Source organism: Microcebus murinus, chromosome 26 (assembly GCF_040939455.1).
Source record: "Microcebus murinus isolate Inina chromosome 26, M.murinus_Inina_mat1.0, whole genome shotgun sequence".
Classification (NCBI taxonomy): domain Eukaryota; kingdom Metazoa; phylum Chordata; class Mammalia; order Primates; family Cheirogaleidae; genus Microcebus; species Microcebus murinus.
In genome coordinates, this window is record NC_134129.1 from 733820 (window position 1) to 750373 (window position 16554).

The window sequence follows — 16554 nt, forward strand, 5'->3', positions numbered from 1 at the left end:
ATGATACAATGACCCTCTACAAAAAAGACACCTGCACTCGAATGTTTATAGCAGCACAATTCATAATTGCAAGGCTGTGGAAACAGCCAAGTGCCCATCAATCCAAGAATGGATTAATAAAATGTGGTATATGTATACCATGGAGTACTATTCAGCTCTAAGAAACAATGGTGATATAGCACATCTTATATTTTCCTGGTTAGAGCTGGAACCCATACTACTAAGTGAAGTATCCCAAGAATGGAAAAACAAGCACCAGATATATTCTCCAGTTAACTGAGCAGCACCTAAGTGGACACATAGGTACTACAGTAATAGGGTATTGGGCAGGTGGGAGGGGGGAGGGGGCGGGTATATACATACATAATGAGTGAAATGTGCACCATCTGGGGGATGGTCATGATGGAGACTCAGACTTTTGGGGGGAGGGCGGGAAATGGGCATTTATTGAAACCTTAAAATCTGTACCCCCATAATATGCCGAAATAAAAAAAAAAAATCTTTGTTGCTTCATTTGCTCAGTTTAAGAATAATTTTCTGCTGAATCTTATTATAGATAATGTAAAAAAAAAAACAAAAATAAGAAAATATAAAAAAAAAAGAATAATTTTCTGGCCAGCTAGTCTATTCCAGGCACAGTGGTGGAAACAGGAAATACAAAGTAACTATGATTTAGACCCTGCTCTCACAGAGCTCAGAGCCTAGTCAGGGAAAACAGAGTGGCCAAATCACAATATTGCTGTGTGGTCTGTGCAACAGCAGCAGTGTGTACAAAATATAGCAGCAAAACAAGGTAAGAATAGTTATGTCAGGAGAGGGAGAGGGGTTAGGTTAATCTGTGCAGTGGAAGGAGATTATTGGCTGCTTCTACTGTGTCTTCTTCCTTCAGCTCAGAATGTTATTTAATATTTACATTTTTAAGAGTGAGCAGTTTTCACCACAAGAACACATTAACAGCATCTAAACTACTCAAGACTACATGTTAGTAGAACTTATACCTTCAGGATGCCCATTTAACATTGGTGCTTCCCAAATATTTGTGTGTGTGGGGGGGTTGGTTTTTGTGTTTTGTTTTTTTAGAGACAGAGTCTCGCTTTGTCCCTGAGCTGGCGAGCAGTGGAGTCATCATAGCTCACTGCAATTTCAAATTTCTGGGCTCAAGCAATCCTCCTGCCTCAGCCTTCAGAGTACCTGAGACTAGAGGTGTGTGCCACCATGCCTGGCTAATTTTTCCTATATTTTTGTAGAGATGGGGTCTTGCTGTGTTGCCCAGGCTGGTATCAAACTCCTGGCCTCAAGCAATCCTGCTGCCTCAGCCTCCCAAAGTGCTGGCATTACAGGCCTGAGCCACTGCACCCAGCCTGCTTCCTAAATATTTGTGAAACCCATTATCCTAACTAAAACTACTTCAAGTTGTATTTTTTGGCTTTTTTAGGCTAAGTGAGAATATTGCCATTTCCCTATAAATGGATTACTTTTCATTTTAATTATGAAAGTAATAAAAGCACATTACAGAAAATGTGGAAAAGAAAAAACAAAATCACCTGTGACCAGTCTAACACATCTCACATTATTGTAGTAATGTAAATTCTTCTAGTCCCTTTTCTGATATTTTTCAAAATTGTATAGATTATTTTCTGTATCTCTAAATAATATATTTAGTTTTTTAAATTTATATGAGTGAAATCACACTCCGTATATTTTTCTGTGACCTTTTTTCAACTTTGTTTATGATCTTCCTCCATGTTTGCCTATAGTCATAGTGATTTTTATAGCTGTATAATTATATTGTATAAAAATGCAATTGTATTTTTACACTGACAGTAACTGAACTGATTTTGACTCCCATCAGCTCTCTGAGAGCTCCTATTGTACCATATTCTCACCAACACACTATTTTCATAATACTTAAAAACAAGAGCCAGAATGGCTTATTTTTCTGTATTCTCCTCTTCATATAAAAGTCTACACAGATCTACATGACAGAGAAATTAATCAAGATGGCGGAGGAGAAACCCCGCCAGACAGATTGACTCTGCAGAAAAGACAGATTCTAGGAGAAATCAGAAAAAAGAAGCAAACAGACGAGCATACATCAGAGGAGGGCCGGAAGGAGGGGTACCTGAGGCCACGGGAGACTCCACAGGAGGAGGTTGCAGAGGAGAACTGGAAGAAGAGACCTCCCGAGCAGCCTGGAGACCAGCAGGAAGGGTAGGTGCACAGTTTACTTTCCCCTCCCCTGCATCTCGGACTGCTGGTGGGCACTCCAGTGGGTGGAGAGACCTGTGGACACCAGCCCAGAGACGGCCAGCACCAGCGACCGTAAGCCTGTATCAGACGTGGCACCAGGCTCCCAACTCCCACGGGCACTTCCCTGTGAACAGACCTGAGCCGCGTGGCAGGCGCCATATTGCCTCATTCTCCCCTCCCCCAACCCTATCTGAGGCTTTTGAGAGAGACAATATGGCCACGAGCCAGAGGCACCTCTAGGGAACGGGACCTTCCCTTTTGGGACCCTACAGCTGACTAAGGGGAACTCAGACTGTGAGCTCCCTACCCGCCAGCCCTCCCAGGAGCTGCTGGCCTGGTGATCCCAGAAGAACGGGGCAGACCCTGAGGCTGAGGGACATCGACCCAGCTTGGGCTCCCTGTGGGTGAATTAGGACTGGCACTCCTCTCCCTGGTGGGGTTAGGGATTGAACTCCGGGGCCCAGAGGTCAGACCTGCAGACCAGATCCTGTGCACCCAGGTCTTGCATTGCCCAGGGCACAGAAGGGATATACGTGAACAGCCTACTGAGGTGTGTGTGCCTTCAGGGGCAGATCAGTGTCCTAGAGGGCAACCCTCCTCCCAGGAGGAGGCCGTACGCCCAGCCCAGGTGGCGTTCCTGAGCAGGGAACCTCTCGGCCAGCATCACAGTCCGGGGAGGCCTGGTGGCGTGTGGTCTGGCCTGCTGGCAGACGCCCAGGAGTAGCCGCGGAGTTGGGGAGGGTGGAAATAAACGAGGTCCACTCCAGACTGCGGGTCTCAGACAGCCCCACCCCACACGCAGACTTTCTGGCTGAGCGGGACCATTCCAGCCCCTCCCTGACAGCTTTTCCTGGAAGCAGAGAACAGAACTTTGACCCCTGCTAACAGCACTGGTGGTGCCTGAGGGCAGGCTTACCCAACCCAGCTCCACCCAGACTCACTCCCAGACCAGCCCTCACTGAGGGGGAGAAAAGGACACACCTGGAAGTCCCAGGGCCCCACCGACCGCCTGAGGCACTAGAGTGCCTCTCCAGAGGAAAAAGAGTTGGACACAAAAACAACAGTGTAGCCTGCTACTCCGAGCAAGCGCCACCTACTGGCAGGGAGGACATTCTGCACACCCTTTTCACGGCACCTACTGACTCATCATACAGGGTGTGGTCGAATCTCATCCACAAACACCACCTACTGGCTCAGAGACTAAACAAGGTGTGTTAATACCCAACAGAAAACCTAAAGGAAAGAAGCAACAACTGATCTAGATGGAAAGAAGTCAGCGAAGGAACTCTGGAAATATGAAGAACCAAACGGAAACCACACCCCCAAAGAGGAGCACCAGCCCCTTAGAAACGGATGCAAACCAAAGTCAGGAGACCAAAATGACAGAAGAGGAATTTTGAATGTGGATCATAAGAAAATTCAACGAGCTGCAAGGACAACTGAATAACCAACACAAAGAAAACACAAAAAGACTTCAGGAACTGGAACAAAAATTCACTAAAGAAATTGATACAATGAAGAAAAGTTTAACCGAACTCCTGGAAATGAAGAATCAATTCAGAGAACTATAAAACACAATGTAAAGCCTCAAGAAGAGGGTAGATCAAAAAGAAGAAAGAATCTCAGATATTGAGGATAACACCTTCCAACTAAATAAAACCATCACAGAGATAGAGCAGAGAAACAAGAGAAAAGAGCAAAGCCTACAAGAGATGTGGGATTATGTGAAGAAACCTAATGTGAGGGTCATAGGGTTGCCAGAAGGGGAAGAAGACAACACTCAAGGGTTGGACAAGCTATTTGAAGATATAATAGAGGAAAATTTCCCAGGCCTTGCTAAAAATCTCAATATACAAGTTCAAGAAGCTCAGAGGACCCCTGGGAGATTCAATGCAAACAGGAAGACGTCACGACATGCAGTCATCAGACTGACCAAAATATCAACTAAAGAGGTGTAAAACGAAAGAAGCAAGTAACATACAAAGGAAAGCCAATTCGAATAACACCAGACTTCTCTACTGAGACTTTACAAGCAAGGAGAGACTGGGGCCCCATTCTCACTTGTCTGAAACAGAACAATGCCCAGCCTAGAATCTTATTCCCTGCAAAAGTAAGTTTTGTATATGAATGAGAAATCAAGAAATTCTCAGATAAGCAAAGACTGAGAGAATTCACCAAGACCAGCCCTTCAAGAAGTACTCAAAACAGTGTTACCCACAGATCAGCACAATAAACACTCATGAATGTAAATCTACTCAAAGCTAAAGATCAAAGCCGAGATATCACAATGGCTCAAGAGAGCAAACAAAGCAACAAAGTTCAACCCAACATAATGAACAGAAATCTTCCCCACCTATCAGTTATCTCAATAGATGTGAATGGCTTGAACTCTCCACTCAAGAGACATAGGCTGACTGAATGGATAAAAAAACACAAGCAAAGTATCTGCTGCCTTCAGGAAACACATCTAACCTGCAAGGATGCAGTTAGACTAAAGGTAAAGGGGTGGAGAACAATATTTCAAGCAAATGGAGCCAAAAGAAAGCTGGTGTGACAGTGCTAATTACAGATAACTTAGTTTTTAAATCAACAAAAGTAACAAAAGACAAAGAAGGTCACTATATAATGGTGAAGGGTACAGTTCAACAAGAAGACAAAAAAATTCTAAATATATATGCACCCAACCTTGGTGCACCCAGATTTATAAATCAAAGTCTACTTGATCTAAACAAATGGATAAAAAACACCACCATAATAGTCAGAGAGTTTAACACCCGACTGACAGCACAGGACATATCCTCCAAACAGAAAATCAACAAAGAAATAATGGACTTAAACAGAACTCTAGAACAAATGAGCCTGACATTTACAGGACATTCTACCCCCAAACCACTGAATATACGTTCTTCTCATCAGCTCATGGGTCATTCTCTAAGATTGACCATATCCTAGAACACAAAGCATGTCTCAAACAATTTAAAAAACCAGAAATTATACCATATATCTTTTCAGACCACAATGGAATAAATGTAGAAATCAATCCTAATAGAAGTCCTCATTTCTACACAAAGTCATGGAAACTAATCAACCTTCGGCTGGATGATCACTTCATAAATGAGGAAATCAAGATGGAAACTAAAAGATTCTTTGAACTGAATGACAAACTTAACAAAAATTACCAAAACCTGTGTGACACAGCTAAAGCAGTCCTGAGAGGAAAGTTTATTTCCATAAATGCCTATATCCAAAAGTTGAAAACATCACAAATAGACAACCTAATGAATCATCTCAAAGAGCTGGAAAAAGAAGAACAGACCAACCCCAAACCCAGCAGAAGAAGTGAAAACATTAAGATCAAATCAGAACTAAACGAAATTGACAACAGGGAAACTATATGGAAAATTAATAAAACAAAAAGTTGGTTCTTTGAAAAAATAAAATTGACATGCCATTGGCTAGACTAATGAAAAGCAGAAAAGAAAAATTTCTAATAAGCTATACCAGGAACAATAAAGGAGAAATTACAACTGATGCCCTAGAGATACAAGATATAATTTATGAATACTATAAAAACCTCTATGCACACAAACTGGAAAATGTGGAGGAAATGGACAATTTCTTAGAAACACACGGCCACCCTAGGCTCAACCAGGAAGAAAGAGAATTCCTGAAAAGACCAATATCAAGTACTGAAATTGAAACAGCAATAAAAAACCTTCCTAAAAAGAAAAGTCCTGGACCAGATGGTTTCACACCTGAATTTTACCACACCTACAAAGAAGAACTGGTGCCTATCCTTCAGAAATTATTCCACAACATTTAGAAGGATGGAATCCTCCCCAACACATTTTATGAAGCGAACATAACCCTGATACCAAAACCAGGAAAGGATGCAACAAGAAAACTACAGACTAATATCCCTTATGAATATAGATGCAAAAATTCTCCACAAAATCCTAGCTAATTGAATCCATGTGCTTGTCAAGAAGATAATTCATCACAACCAAGTGGGCTTCATCCCAGGGATGCAGGGATGGTTCAACATATGCAAATCTATAAATGTAATTCACCATATAAACAGAAGCAAAAACAAAGACCATATGATTTTCTCAATAGATGCAGAGAAAGCATTTGACAAAATTCAACACTCTTTTATGATAAGAATGCTCAACAAAATAGGCATAGACAGGGCTTACCTAAAAATGATACAAGCCATATTATGACAAGCCCACAGCCAATATCATACCAAATGGGGAAAAAATGAAACCATTCCCTCTTAAAACTGGAAGAAAACAAGGTTGCCCACTATCTCGACTTCTGTTCAACATAGTGCAGGAAGTCCTCGTTACATCAATCAGACAAGAGAGTGGAATTAAGGGCATCCAAATGGGAGCAGAAGAGATCAAACTCTCACTCTTTGTTGATGACATGATATTATACCTAGAAAACCAAGGATTCAACCAAGAGACTTCTTGAATTGATAAATGAATTTGGTAAAGTCTCAGGATACAAAATCAATACACAGAAATCAGAGGCATTCATATATGCCAACAACAGTCAAAGTGAGAACCCAATCAAAGACTCAATCCCCTTCAAAACAGCAACAAAGAAAATAAAGTACGTTGGAATATATTTAACTACGGAGGTAAAAGACGTCTACAGGGAGAACTATGAAACACTGAAGAAGGAAACAGCAGAGGACATAAACAGATGGAAGAATATACCATGCTCGTGGGTTGGCAGAATCAACATTGTTAAAATGTCTATACTACCCAAAGTGACATACAGAGTCAACGCAATCCCTCTCAAAAGACCATCATCATTTTTCACAGACATAGAAAAAATAATTTTATGCTTCATATGAAACCAGAGAAGACCCCGTATAGCAAAATCAATCCTAGGACATAAAAACAAAATAGGAGGTATCAATTTACCAGACTTCAAACTATACTACAAGGCTATAGTCATTAAAACAGCTTGGGACTGGCACACGAACAGGGACATTGACCAATGGAACAGAACAGAGAACCCAGATATAAAACCATCCTCATATAGCCAACTAATCTTTGACAAAGCAGACAAAAACATACACTGGGGAAAAGAATCCTTATTCAATAACTGGTGCTGGGAAAACTGGATAGCCACATGTAGAAGATTGAAACAAGACCCACACCTTTCACCTCTCACAAAAATCAACTCACTATGGGTAACAGACTTGAACCTTAGGTGTGAAACTATTAGAATTCTAGAGGAAAACATTGTAAATACTCTTCCAGACATTGGCCTAGGCAAAGAATTTATGAAGAAGACTCCAAAGGCAATCACAACAGCAACAAAAATAAACAAATGGGATCTGATCATATTAAAAAGCTTCTGCACAGCCAAAGAAACGGTCAAGAGAGCAAACAGACAACCCACAGAATTGGAGAAAATTTTTGCAAGCTACACATCTGATAAAGGGCTGATAAGTAGAATCTATTTAGAACTCAGGAAAATCAGCAAGAAAAAAATCAAACAACCCTATCAAAAAATGGGCAAAGGACATGAACAGAAACTTCTCCAAAGACAGAACAATGGCCAACAAACATATGAAAAAATGTTCAACATCTCTAATCATCAGGGAAATGCAAATCAAAACTAAATGAGATATCACTTATAAGAATGGCCTTTATCAAAAAGTCCCAAAACAATAGATGTTGGCATGGATGCGGAGAGATAGGAACACTCCTAAACTGCTGGTGGGACTGCAAACTAGTTCAACCTCTATGGAAAGCAATATGGAGATACTGTAAAGTGATACAAATGGATCTACCATTTGATCCAGCAATCCCATTACGGGGCATCTACCCAAAAGATCCAATGACACTCTACAAAAAAGACACCTGCACTCGAATGTTCATAGCAGCACAATTCACAATTGCAAAGCTGTGGAAACAACCCAAGTGCCCATCAATTCATGAGTGGATGAATAAAATATGGTATATGTATACCATGGAGTACTACTCAGCTTTAAGAAACAATGGTGATATAGCACCTCTTGTATATTCCTGGATAGAGCTGGAACCCATTCTACTTAGTTAAGTATCTCAAGAATGGAAAAACAAGCACATATACTCACCAGCAAATTGGTATTAACACATCAACAACTAAGTGGACATATAGGAGTAACATTTATCGGGTGTCGGGAGGGGGGAGGAGGGGATGGGTATATACAAACATAATGAGTGAGATGTGCAACATTTGGGAGATGGTCACGCTTGAAGCTCTGACTCGAGGGGGAGGGGGGACATGGGCAATATATGTAACCTTAACACTTGTACCCCCATAATACACTAAAATAAAAAAAGATCACATGACACTTTCTAAATTATAAAGTTTACACTTTATTTGAAATAATTTTATATTATTAAGTATGTTTTTTAAAAATAGTATATAATAATACTTTTCTTGAAAGGCAATGTAATTAAAATGAAACATACAGAACACTCTAGGGTAATGAGTTAATAATATGTCTCTTTAGCTATTTCAAATACAAGTATTTTGATATTTAGAGAGGCAATCCTATCCAACTAAAATTAAAAAAAAAAGTCTACACAGAGCAGATACACAATAAAAATTCTCTGGTTGCTTGATTTGGGGGAATATATTGTAAAGTTAAAGACAACTGTACTTATATGTACAACACTTAATTTATTTACATACGTAGAAGAAAGTTATGCTTTTATTTTTAAATCAACAAATACATATATATATACAAACACACACAAGCTTCTTAACTCACTGTGGGGCTATATTCACATGAACCCACTGTGTTGAAAATATCATTAAGTGAGAGCAATTTTTCAACTTACCATATTTTCAAGTTAACAATTTTTTCATCTGATATAACTCCATCACAAGTCAAGGAGCATAGTGAATGCATATCACTTTCACATCATCTTTTTTTGAGACAGAGTCTCACTCTGTTGCCCAGCTAGAGTGCCGTGGCGTCAGCCTAGCTCACAGCAACCTCAAACTCCTGGGCTCAAGTGATCCTTCTGCCTCAGCCTCTGGGTAAACTAAGACTACAGGCATGCAGCACCATGCCTGTTTAATTTTTTCTAAATATTTTTAGTTGGCCGATTAATTTCTTTCTATTTTTAGTAGAGATGAGGTCTCGCTCTTACTCAGGCTGGTCTCCAACTCCTGACCTTGAGCGATCCTCCCACCTTGTCCTCCCAGAGTACCCGGCCACTTTCACATCATCTTTAAGTCAAAAAATCATTAAGTTGAACCATCATAAGTTGGCGACCATCTATTAATATATTCAGACATATACATAGACAGAGACACATGACTACATAATGTTTATTAACACCAAAATTGGAAGCAAGGAAATAGCACTTCTGTAGTCAAAAAATAGATATTCTAGGCTGGGCATGGTGGCTCACACCTGTAATCCTAGCACTCTGGGAGGCCGAGGTGGGAGAATCGCTCAAGGTCAGGAGTTCAAAACCTGCCTTAGAAAGAGAGAGACCCCGTCTCTATTAAAAATGGAAATAAATTAATTGGCCAAGTAAAAATATAGAAAAAAGTAGTGCATGGTAGTGCATGCCTGTAATCCCAGCTACTCGGGAGGCTGAGGCAGGAGGTTCGCTTGAGCCCAGGAGTTTGAGGTTGCTGTGAGCTAGGCTGACACCACCACACTCTAGCTCAGGCAACAGAGTGAGACTCTGTCTCAAAAAAAAAAAAGATTGATTTTTCTCACAATATATTTTTCCAGTGTTATTTTTTCCTTCTAACCCAACCTTGTCTTCAAGTATTCAGAAGACATTTTAGATTCTAGAATGATAATTGTCTTACACTTTAGTGAATTTTGAACTATATATAATTTTTTCCCCAAAATATAAGAGGTTACTGGTATAAATACAATTCAAGTCAAAATTAGCTGATCATTTTCTACATGGCTTGATCCAAAGAGTTCTTTTGTGTGGTTACACCTTTGAGTCTAAGTTTCTTCTATCATAAAGTTCCAATCAGTAAAAGTTAAGAATATCTTCCTGAACACAATTAAAAGGAGAATAATAGTCCTTTGGAATAGATTACATAGAGAATTTATAGAATACCTTCCCTGACAATCTTTCAAAGTAAAATAGAAAAGGTAAAATAAAAAAATAAAAAAAAACTATTTTTCTAAGATGGCTTAGGTTTAATTTTATTTTAGAAAGATAAATTGTCAAAATCTCCTCTGTATCGATGATATAACATTTGTGTTAATACATTAGAAAATGAAAGAAACTGGTTTTTGTGGAAATTCTATGTCCCTTCATGCTATTTATGAAGCCCTTTTCTGAACTCATTAAAGATGGAAACCACACTTGATGGGGCTTATAGGATTCGCACCATGACATAGGGAGGTTTAGAGAGGACACAGAGCAGCACCGAGGAATTAAATTTTCCTTTTTTAGGAAACTGGCATCTCCCTTGAATGGTTTTGACATCTTCTTCACTCATGTACAAATTGTGCTCATCTAATAGAATTCACCAAACTGCCTAGTGCTTTGAAACTAACAGATTACATCATGCTGTTCTTCAGAGGGAAAGTTAAGGATGGGACATTATGTCCATAGAATTAGCTCCCAAATCCTCTTACCTTGTTTTATGCTTTACCATGAGGTCTCAGCCCCCTTTGATTCTGCATCCAGTTCTGTTTTTCTTTCCAGATTGTACCTTTAGCTCTACTGTTTTTCTAGATTTTGCTTCCCGCTCTCTCCTCGTAGGGTGTCCTCATGACATTCTCCAGTCCACCCCCAATTATCTGTGTCTTGTCCTCAATGGGAACCCAGACTGGAGTGTCCTAAAACAGCAGGCCTGGGATCAACATGACTTTAAATTCTGAGGCTCCAAGAAAAATGTTAAGTTTTCCTGCTCTCTGTTAGCTGCAGAGAGAATTATCTCCAGCAGAAAGGTTGAAATAGTTTTTATTTTGTGTACCCTGTGCAAAGAAATGAAGCTTGAATGATATTTATAACTTTGGAGTCACATAGTCCAGTTGGTCTCCAAACTGGACCCTTCAGTTCCCACCTACATTTCTATCTTCCTCCCTAAATTCACATTTCACTCTAGCAGAAGGAGTGGGTGAAAGGAAGCCTGGAAATAAGGCCTCAAAGAGAAAGAAAAAGTTAAGAGGAAAAAAGTCCCAACAGGGGAGGAGAATAAATAATAGAGAAAAATATTTTTTAAATCTGAGTAATTATTTTCAAATATATGAATGGTAGAAAAAGGCTAATTACTAAAAATATGTGGACTGAGAAGGAAAAGTATGAAAGGAAAATATGTAATGTAAATAAAACCCAATTTGTCATTTGTCGAAACAGGATTGAAGATCAAGCACCATGGGCAAATATTCCAATATATACTGATTAAAGGAATTATAATATTCCATAGGAGCCCCCCACCCTCCCTACCAATATTAGATGTTCAAGGTCACGGCTCTCAGAGAGAGCCACTGGTTAATATTCATAAATCCAAATAACTGCTTAGTATGGCTTTGTTCTGTGCTGAGCAGAACCTACCCCCAAAGGCCGAGGGAGCAGAGAAGCTAAAGAAAGAGACTGACAAATCCAGATTCTCAGAAATGTGTAATAGGCAATTATGGCCGGGCACAGTGGCTCATGCCTGTAATCCTAGCATTTTGGGAGGCCAGGGCAGGAGGATCACTTGAGCTCAGGAGTGCAAGACCAGCCTGAGCAAGAGCAAGACCCCGTCTCTACTAAAAATAGAAAGAAATTTGCCAACTAAAAATATATAGAAAACATTAGCCGGGCATGGTGGTGCATGCCTGTAGTCCCAGCTATTCAGGAGGCTGAAGCAGGAGGATCGCTTGAGCCCAGAAGTTTGGGACTGCAGTGTGCTAAGATAGCACCTGTGAATCACCACTGCACTCCAGCCTGGGCAACATAGCGAGACCCTGTCTATAAAAACAAAAACAAAAACAAAAAAGGAAAGAAAGAAAGAAAAGAAAAAAGAAAACAGGAACAATCCCCTCAATTCTCTAGCCATGATAAATTGCTCCTGTCTACTTCCATAAACTCCATTTTCCTTCCAGACCTGTGGTGGCTTTAAAAATAGATCCACAAATTCTTTGATACCCCTTCCTTCAGATTTAATTCCCCTCCCCTCCAGTATAAGCTAGACTTAGGGAGTTACTTCTGATGAATATAGCAGAAGTGGCAGCTTGCCATCTCTCTCTTTTTCCCCTCCCACCCCCATAACTGCCTCGTCTTGAGCAGCCCTATGGAGAGGCCTAGTGGCAAGGAACTGAGGCCTCCTGCCAACAGCCCTTGAACTGGAGGCAGATTCTATGGCCCCTTCATGACTTTAGTCCCAGCCAACAACTTCATTGCAACCTCATGAAAGATGCCGCACTGAGCCAGAATGATCCAGTTGAAATACACACAGGATCTAGAGCCTGAGAAACTGTGAGAGAATAACCATTCATTGTTTTAGGCAACTACGTTTTGAAATAATTTGTTACACTGCAAACAACTAATACCACATTCAAATCTATAAAAGCCTTTCCTGACCAACATACAAAATTTCTCCTTTCTCTGTTTTTCCCATTGTATTTTGCATATAACTACTATAATACTTATATTAAAATTGTTCATGTGTTTGTTTCCCTGGCAAATCATCAGCTGCTTGAGAGTAGACTGTTCTTAACCGTATTAAGTGAAAAAAAAATGAAACTCAACCCTAGCACACAAAGGCCTCCTACAATAGGTAAGCTAAAATTTAGTGTTTCCTATGTGTCATACATTGTTCTAAGCCTTTTGTAAATATTATCCCATTGAATCCTCATAAAAACTCTAGGTGATATATTATTATCATCCCCATTTTACAGAAGAGGAAACTGAGGTCACGTTACAGAAAAGCTGAATAACTTGTCTAAGGTCACAGATAGTAAATGTTGCTGAATTAAAGAATAAGTGATATTTTTACAAGCAGGACCATATTTCATTTACTTAGAATCTCTTACAGTACTTAGCTTCATATGTAATTGGGACTCAAATATCTGCCAAATCCCCATCTTGTAACAAAAGCAGCTTAGTTTTTCTAGAATGAAGTCTTGGAAATCCTGATTGTGGATTATTTATATTGCAGATAATTCCTCAAGCAGAATTCTTTTCCTTTACTGAGAAGAAATAAGTGGAGTAATAAACATATATTGTGAGGAGACTAAAAATAAACTTTGGAAGAGTTTTACCTTTCTCTACTCATGTCCCCCTATAAATACTTGATAAGAAATAAAGTGTGTTGGTAGTCTGATTACATAAGATACTTATAAAAAATATTTTTATTTACTAAGTTTGGTTCTTGATTCTGTCAAATAAAAGTTATGAGAGACTATTGTTTTGGACTAAACTGCTAGATTAGGCCTAAACAGACCAGACTGAAAATCAAAATGGAGTCACTAAAGTTCTATGTCACCAAACCAAAACTAAGTTGTTATCTGACCTCCAGAGAAATGAGAGAGCTGTTAACAGCCTACCTCCCAAATAGGCCAGCTTCAATTAGCATGATAATGAAGCTCCCTGGTTTTCTTATCTGTTTTTGTTTTGAGTCAGTGTCTCACTCAGTTGCCTGGGCTAGAATGCCAAGGTGTCAGCCTAGCTCACTGCAACCTCAAACTCCTGGGCTCAAGTGATCCTCCTGCCTAAGCCTCCCGAGTAGCTGGGACTACAGGCATGCACCACTATGCCCGGCTAATTTTATATGTGTGTGTGTGTGTGTATATATATATATATATTTTTTTTAGTTGTCCAGCTATGCCCGGCTAATTTTATATGTGTGTGTGTGTGTGTGTGTATATATATATATATATATATTTTTTTTTTTTTAGTTGTCCAGCTAATTTCTTTCTATTTTTTAGTAGAGACAGGGTCTCGCTTTTGCTTAGGCTGGTCTAGAATTTCTGAGCTCAAATGATCCTCCTGCTTCGGTCTCCCAGAGTGTTAGGATTACAGGCCTGAGCCACCACACCTGGCCTCCTGAGGTTTCCTATTTTAGAATTTTTGACATTTTCTCTCTGAGCAGTTTCTCCCCACTTAATATTAAGCAGAAGGTCTTTAAATTATTCGGTGGATGGGGACACCTTTTCTCTTGATCTCTTTATGGTTGGTGGGGAGGTCTACTCACACATTCTGCTTCAGTAGAGCAGTTAGAAGCTGTTAACAGAATCCTTAAGTGTAGTCAGATGCTAAATAAGTGACTATAATGACAGTAAATTATTTCCTTTGTTCCTGAAGGTTTTAACATTTCTCCTAAGAAGACAGTAAATTGTCTGGTGGGAACATTACCTATAAATTCCATTTAGGACAAAGAAGGCTAGAAATTTCTGTGATTAAACATTAAATAACCTTGCTTTCTTAACTCATAACAATGTAGGTGCATTTCTAATTGTATTTTTTGAAAGATTTCATGATAGCAAACCACTTTGTGTTCATCTCCATCTGATTCCCTTCAGTAGTCCTAGAATTCTGAAGGGGGTCTCACCTTACACTATTTTGCAACACAGAGCCTTTACTATGATAGCTGTTTCTCAGGTGCTGCTTCCTTACTCTGCCGCTCTGCATTTGAAGCAAAGTATGTTTTTATTTCAAGATTCAATATTCCAGTCCTGAAATAAAACAACTCTGAATCTCTTTTCCAGTAAAAATCAACTCTTTTTTTGTTGTTGTTTTTGTTTTTTTGAGACAGAGTCTCGCTTTGTTGCCCAGGCTAGAGTGAGTGCCATGGCATCAGCCTAGCTCACAGCAACCTCAAACTCCTGGGCTCAAGCAATCCTCCTGCCTCAGCCTCCCGAGTAGCTGGGACTACAGGCATGCGCCACCATGCCCGGCTAATTTTTTCTATATATATTAGTTGGCCAATTAATTTCTTTCTATTTATAGTAGAGACGGGGTCTCGCTCTTGCTCTGGGTGGTTTCGAACTCCTGACCTTGAGCAATCCGCCCGCCTCGGCCTCCCAGAATGCTAGGATTACAGGCGTGAGCCACTGCGCCCGGCCAAAAAATCAACTCTTTAGACACAAAAATTACAACCACTTGCTACATTTAAAAATATATATATTTGTTCTAGGATTAGAGGTATGCCTTATTGCCAAAAATAACCATAATGTTATTTTTGTCCTAAAATTTAATGCAGGCCAGAAATATCCATAGATTGAGGCAGTGAATAGTAGTGATTGAAAGCACACTATGCTTTGGAGTCAGTCAAGCTGGGTTTGAATCCTGGCTGTGCCTCTCTCTAAACTGTGTGATCAATCTTGGGGATTTACTTTACTTACTCTTTATCCTCTGTAAAGTGGGGACAATAAAAATACATATTATAGAGCAATACAGTGGGAATAAAAGCAAGAGAATGCATTCAAAGTGCTTAGTATAATGGCTGGTACATAGCTAATCACCAGTATGTATCAGTTGTTATTATTCTCGAACACCAATGTAGAATGGTAGTCTCATTTTACTATTTAGGATAAAAGGGAAACATTCCTAAAAAAATATAAATTCCTTACCAATACATGGATATTAATATGTTTTCTTTAAATGCCTTATTTATTTTCTCAGATTTCATAAACTTTCCACTTTTTATAACTAGAATTCATTGGAAAAACAGTATTACAGTTATTAACATAAAAGTGATGTTGAGTTAAAGTAAGGTCTTAATGAATGGTTAAGGAAAAGAACGTCCATATTTTTTGTTCAGGTAACTGGAACTACCCTTACCCACCTATTAATTACTTGTAATTATATTTATAGTAGTGTAGACTAAATTGTCATTGGCAATCTCACAGACAGTAAGACAGTTTTAATAAACCTAAACTTCAAAAAGGGTAAGTATATAATTAAATGGGAGCTTTTAAAGACTCCTAGTTACATTTTAATTGGTTCAACCCTCTGCCAAGCAATTTTGCAAATGGGTATTTTTCAAAAGCCATACGAATGTAAATACTGTAGGATCCAGCAATAACCTCAAAGAGGTCATGCATGAAGATTTAATTGAATCTTTTTTCATTTTTTTGAGTAAAAGCTTTATTAATATATCATTCATACACCACACAAATACAATTCGATGATTTTTAGTACAGGTTGAGTATCGCTAATCTGAAAATCCAAAACTTTTTGTGTGCAAACATGAATTTTCAGATTAGGGATGCTCAACCAGTAAGCACATAATGCAAATATTCCAAAATCCAAAAAAATTCTGAAATCCAAAACACTTCTGGTTGTTAACCATTTCGGATAAGGGATACTTATCATTATC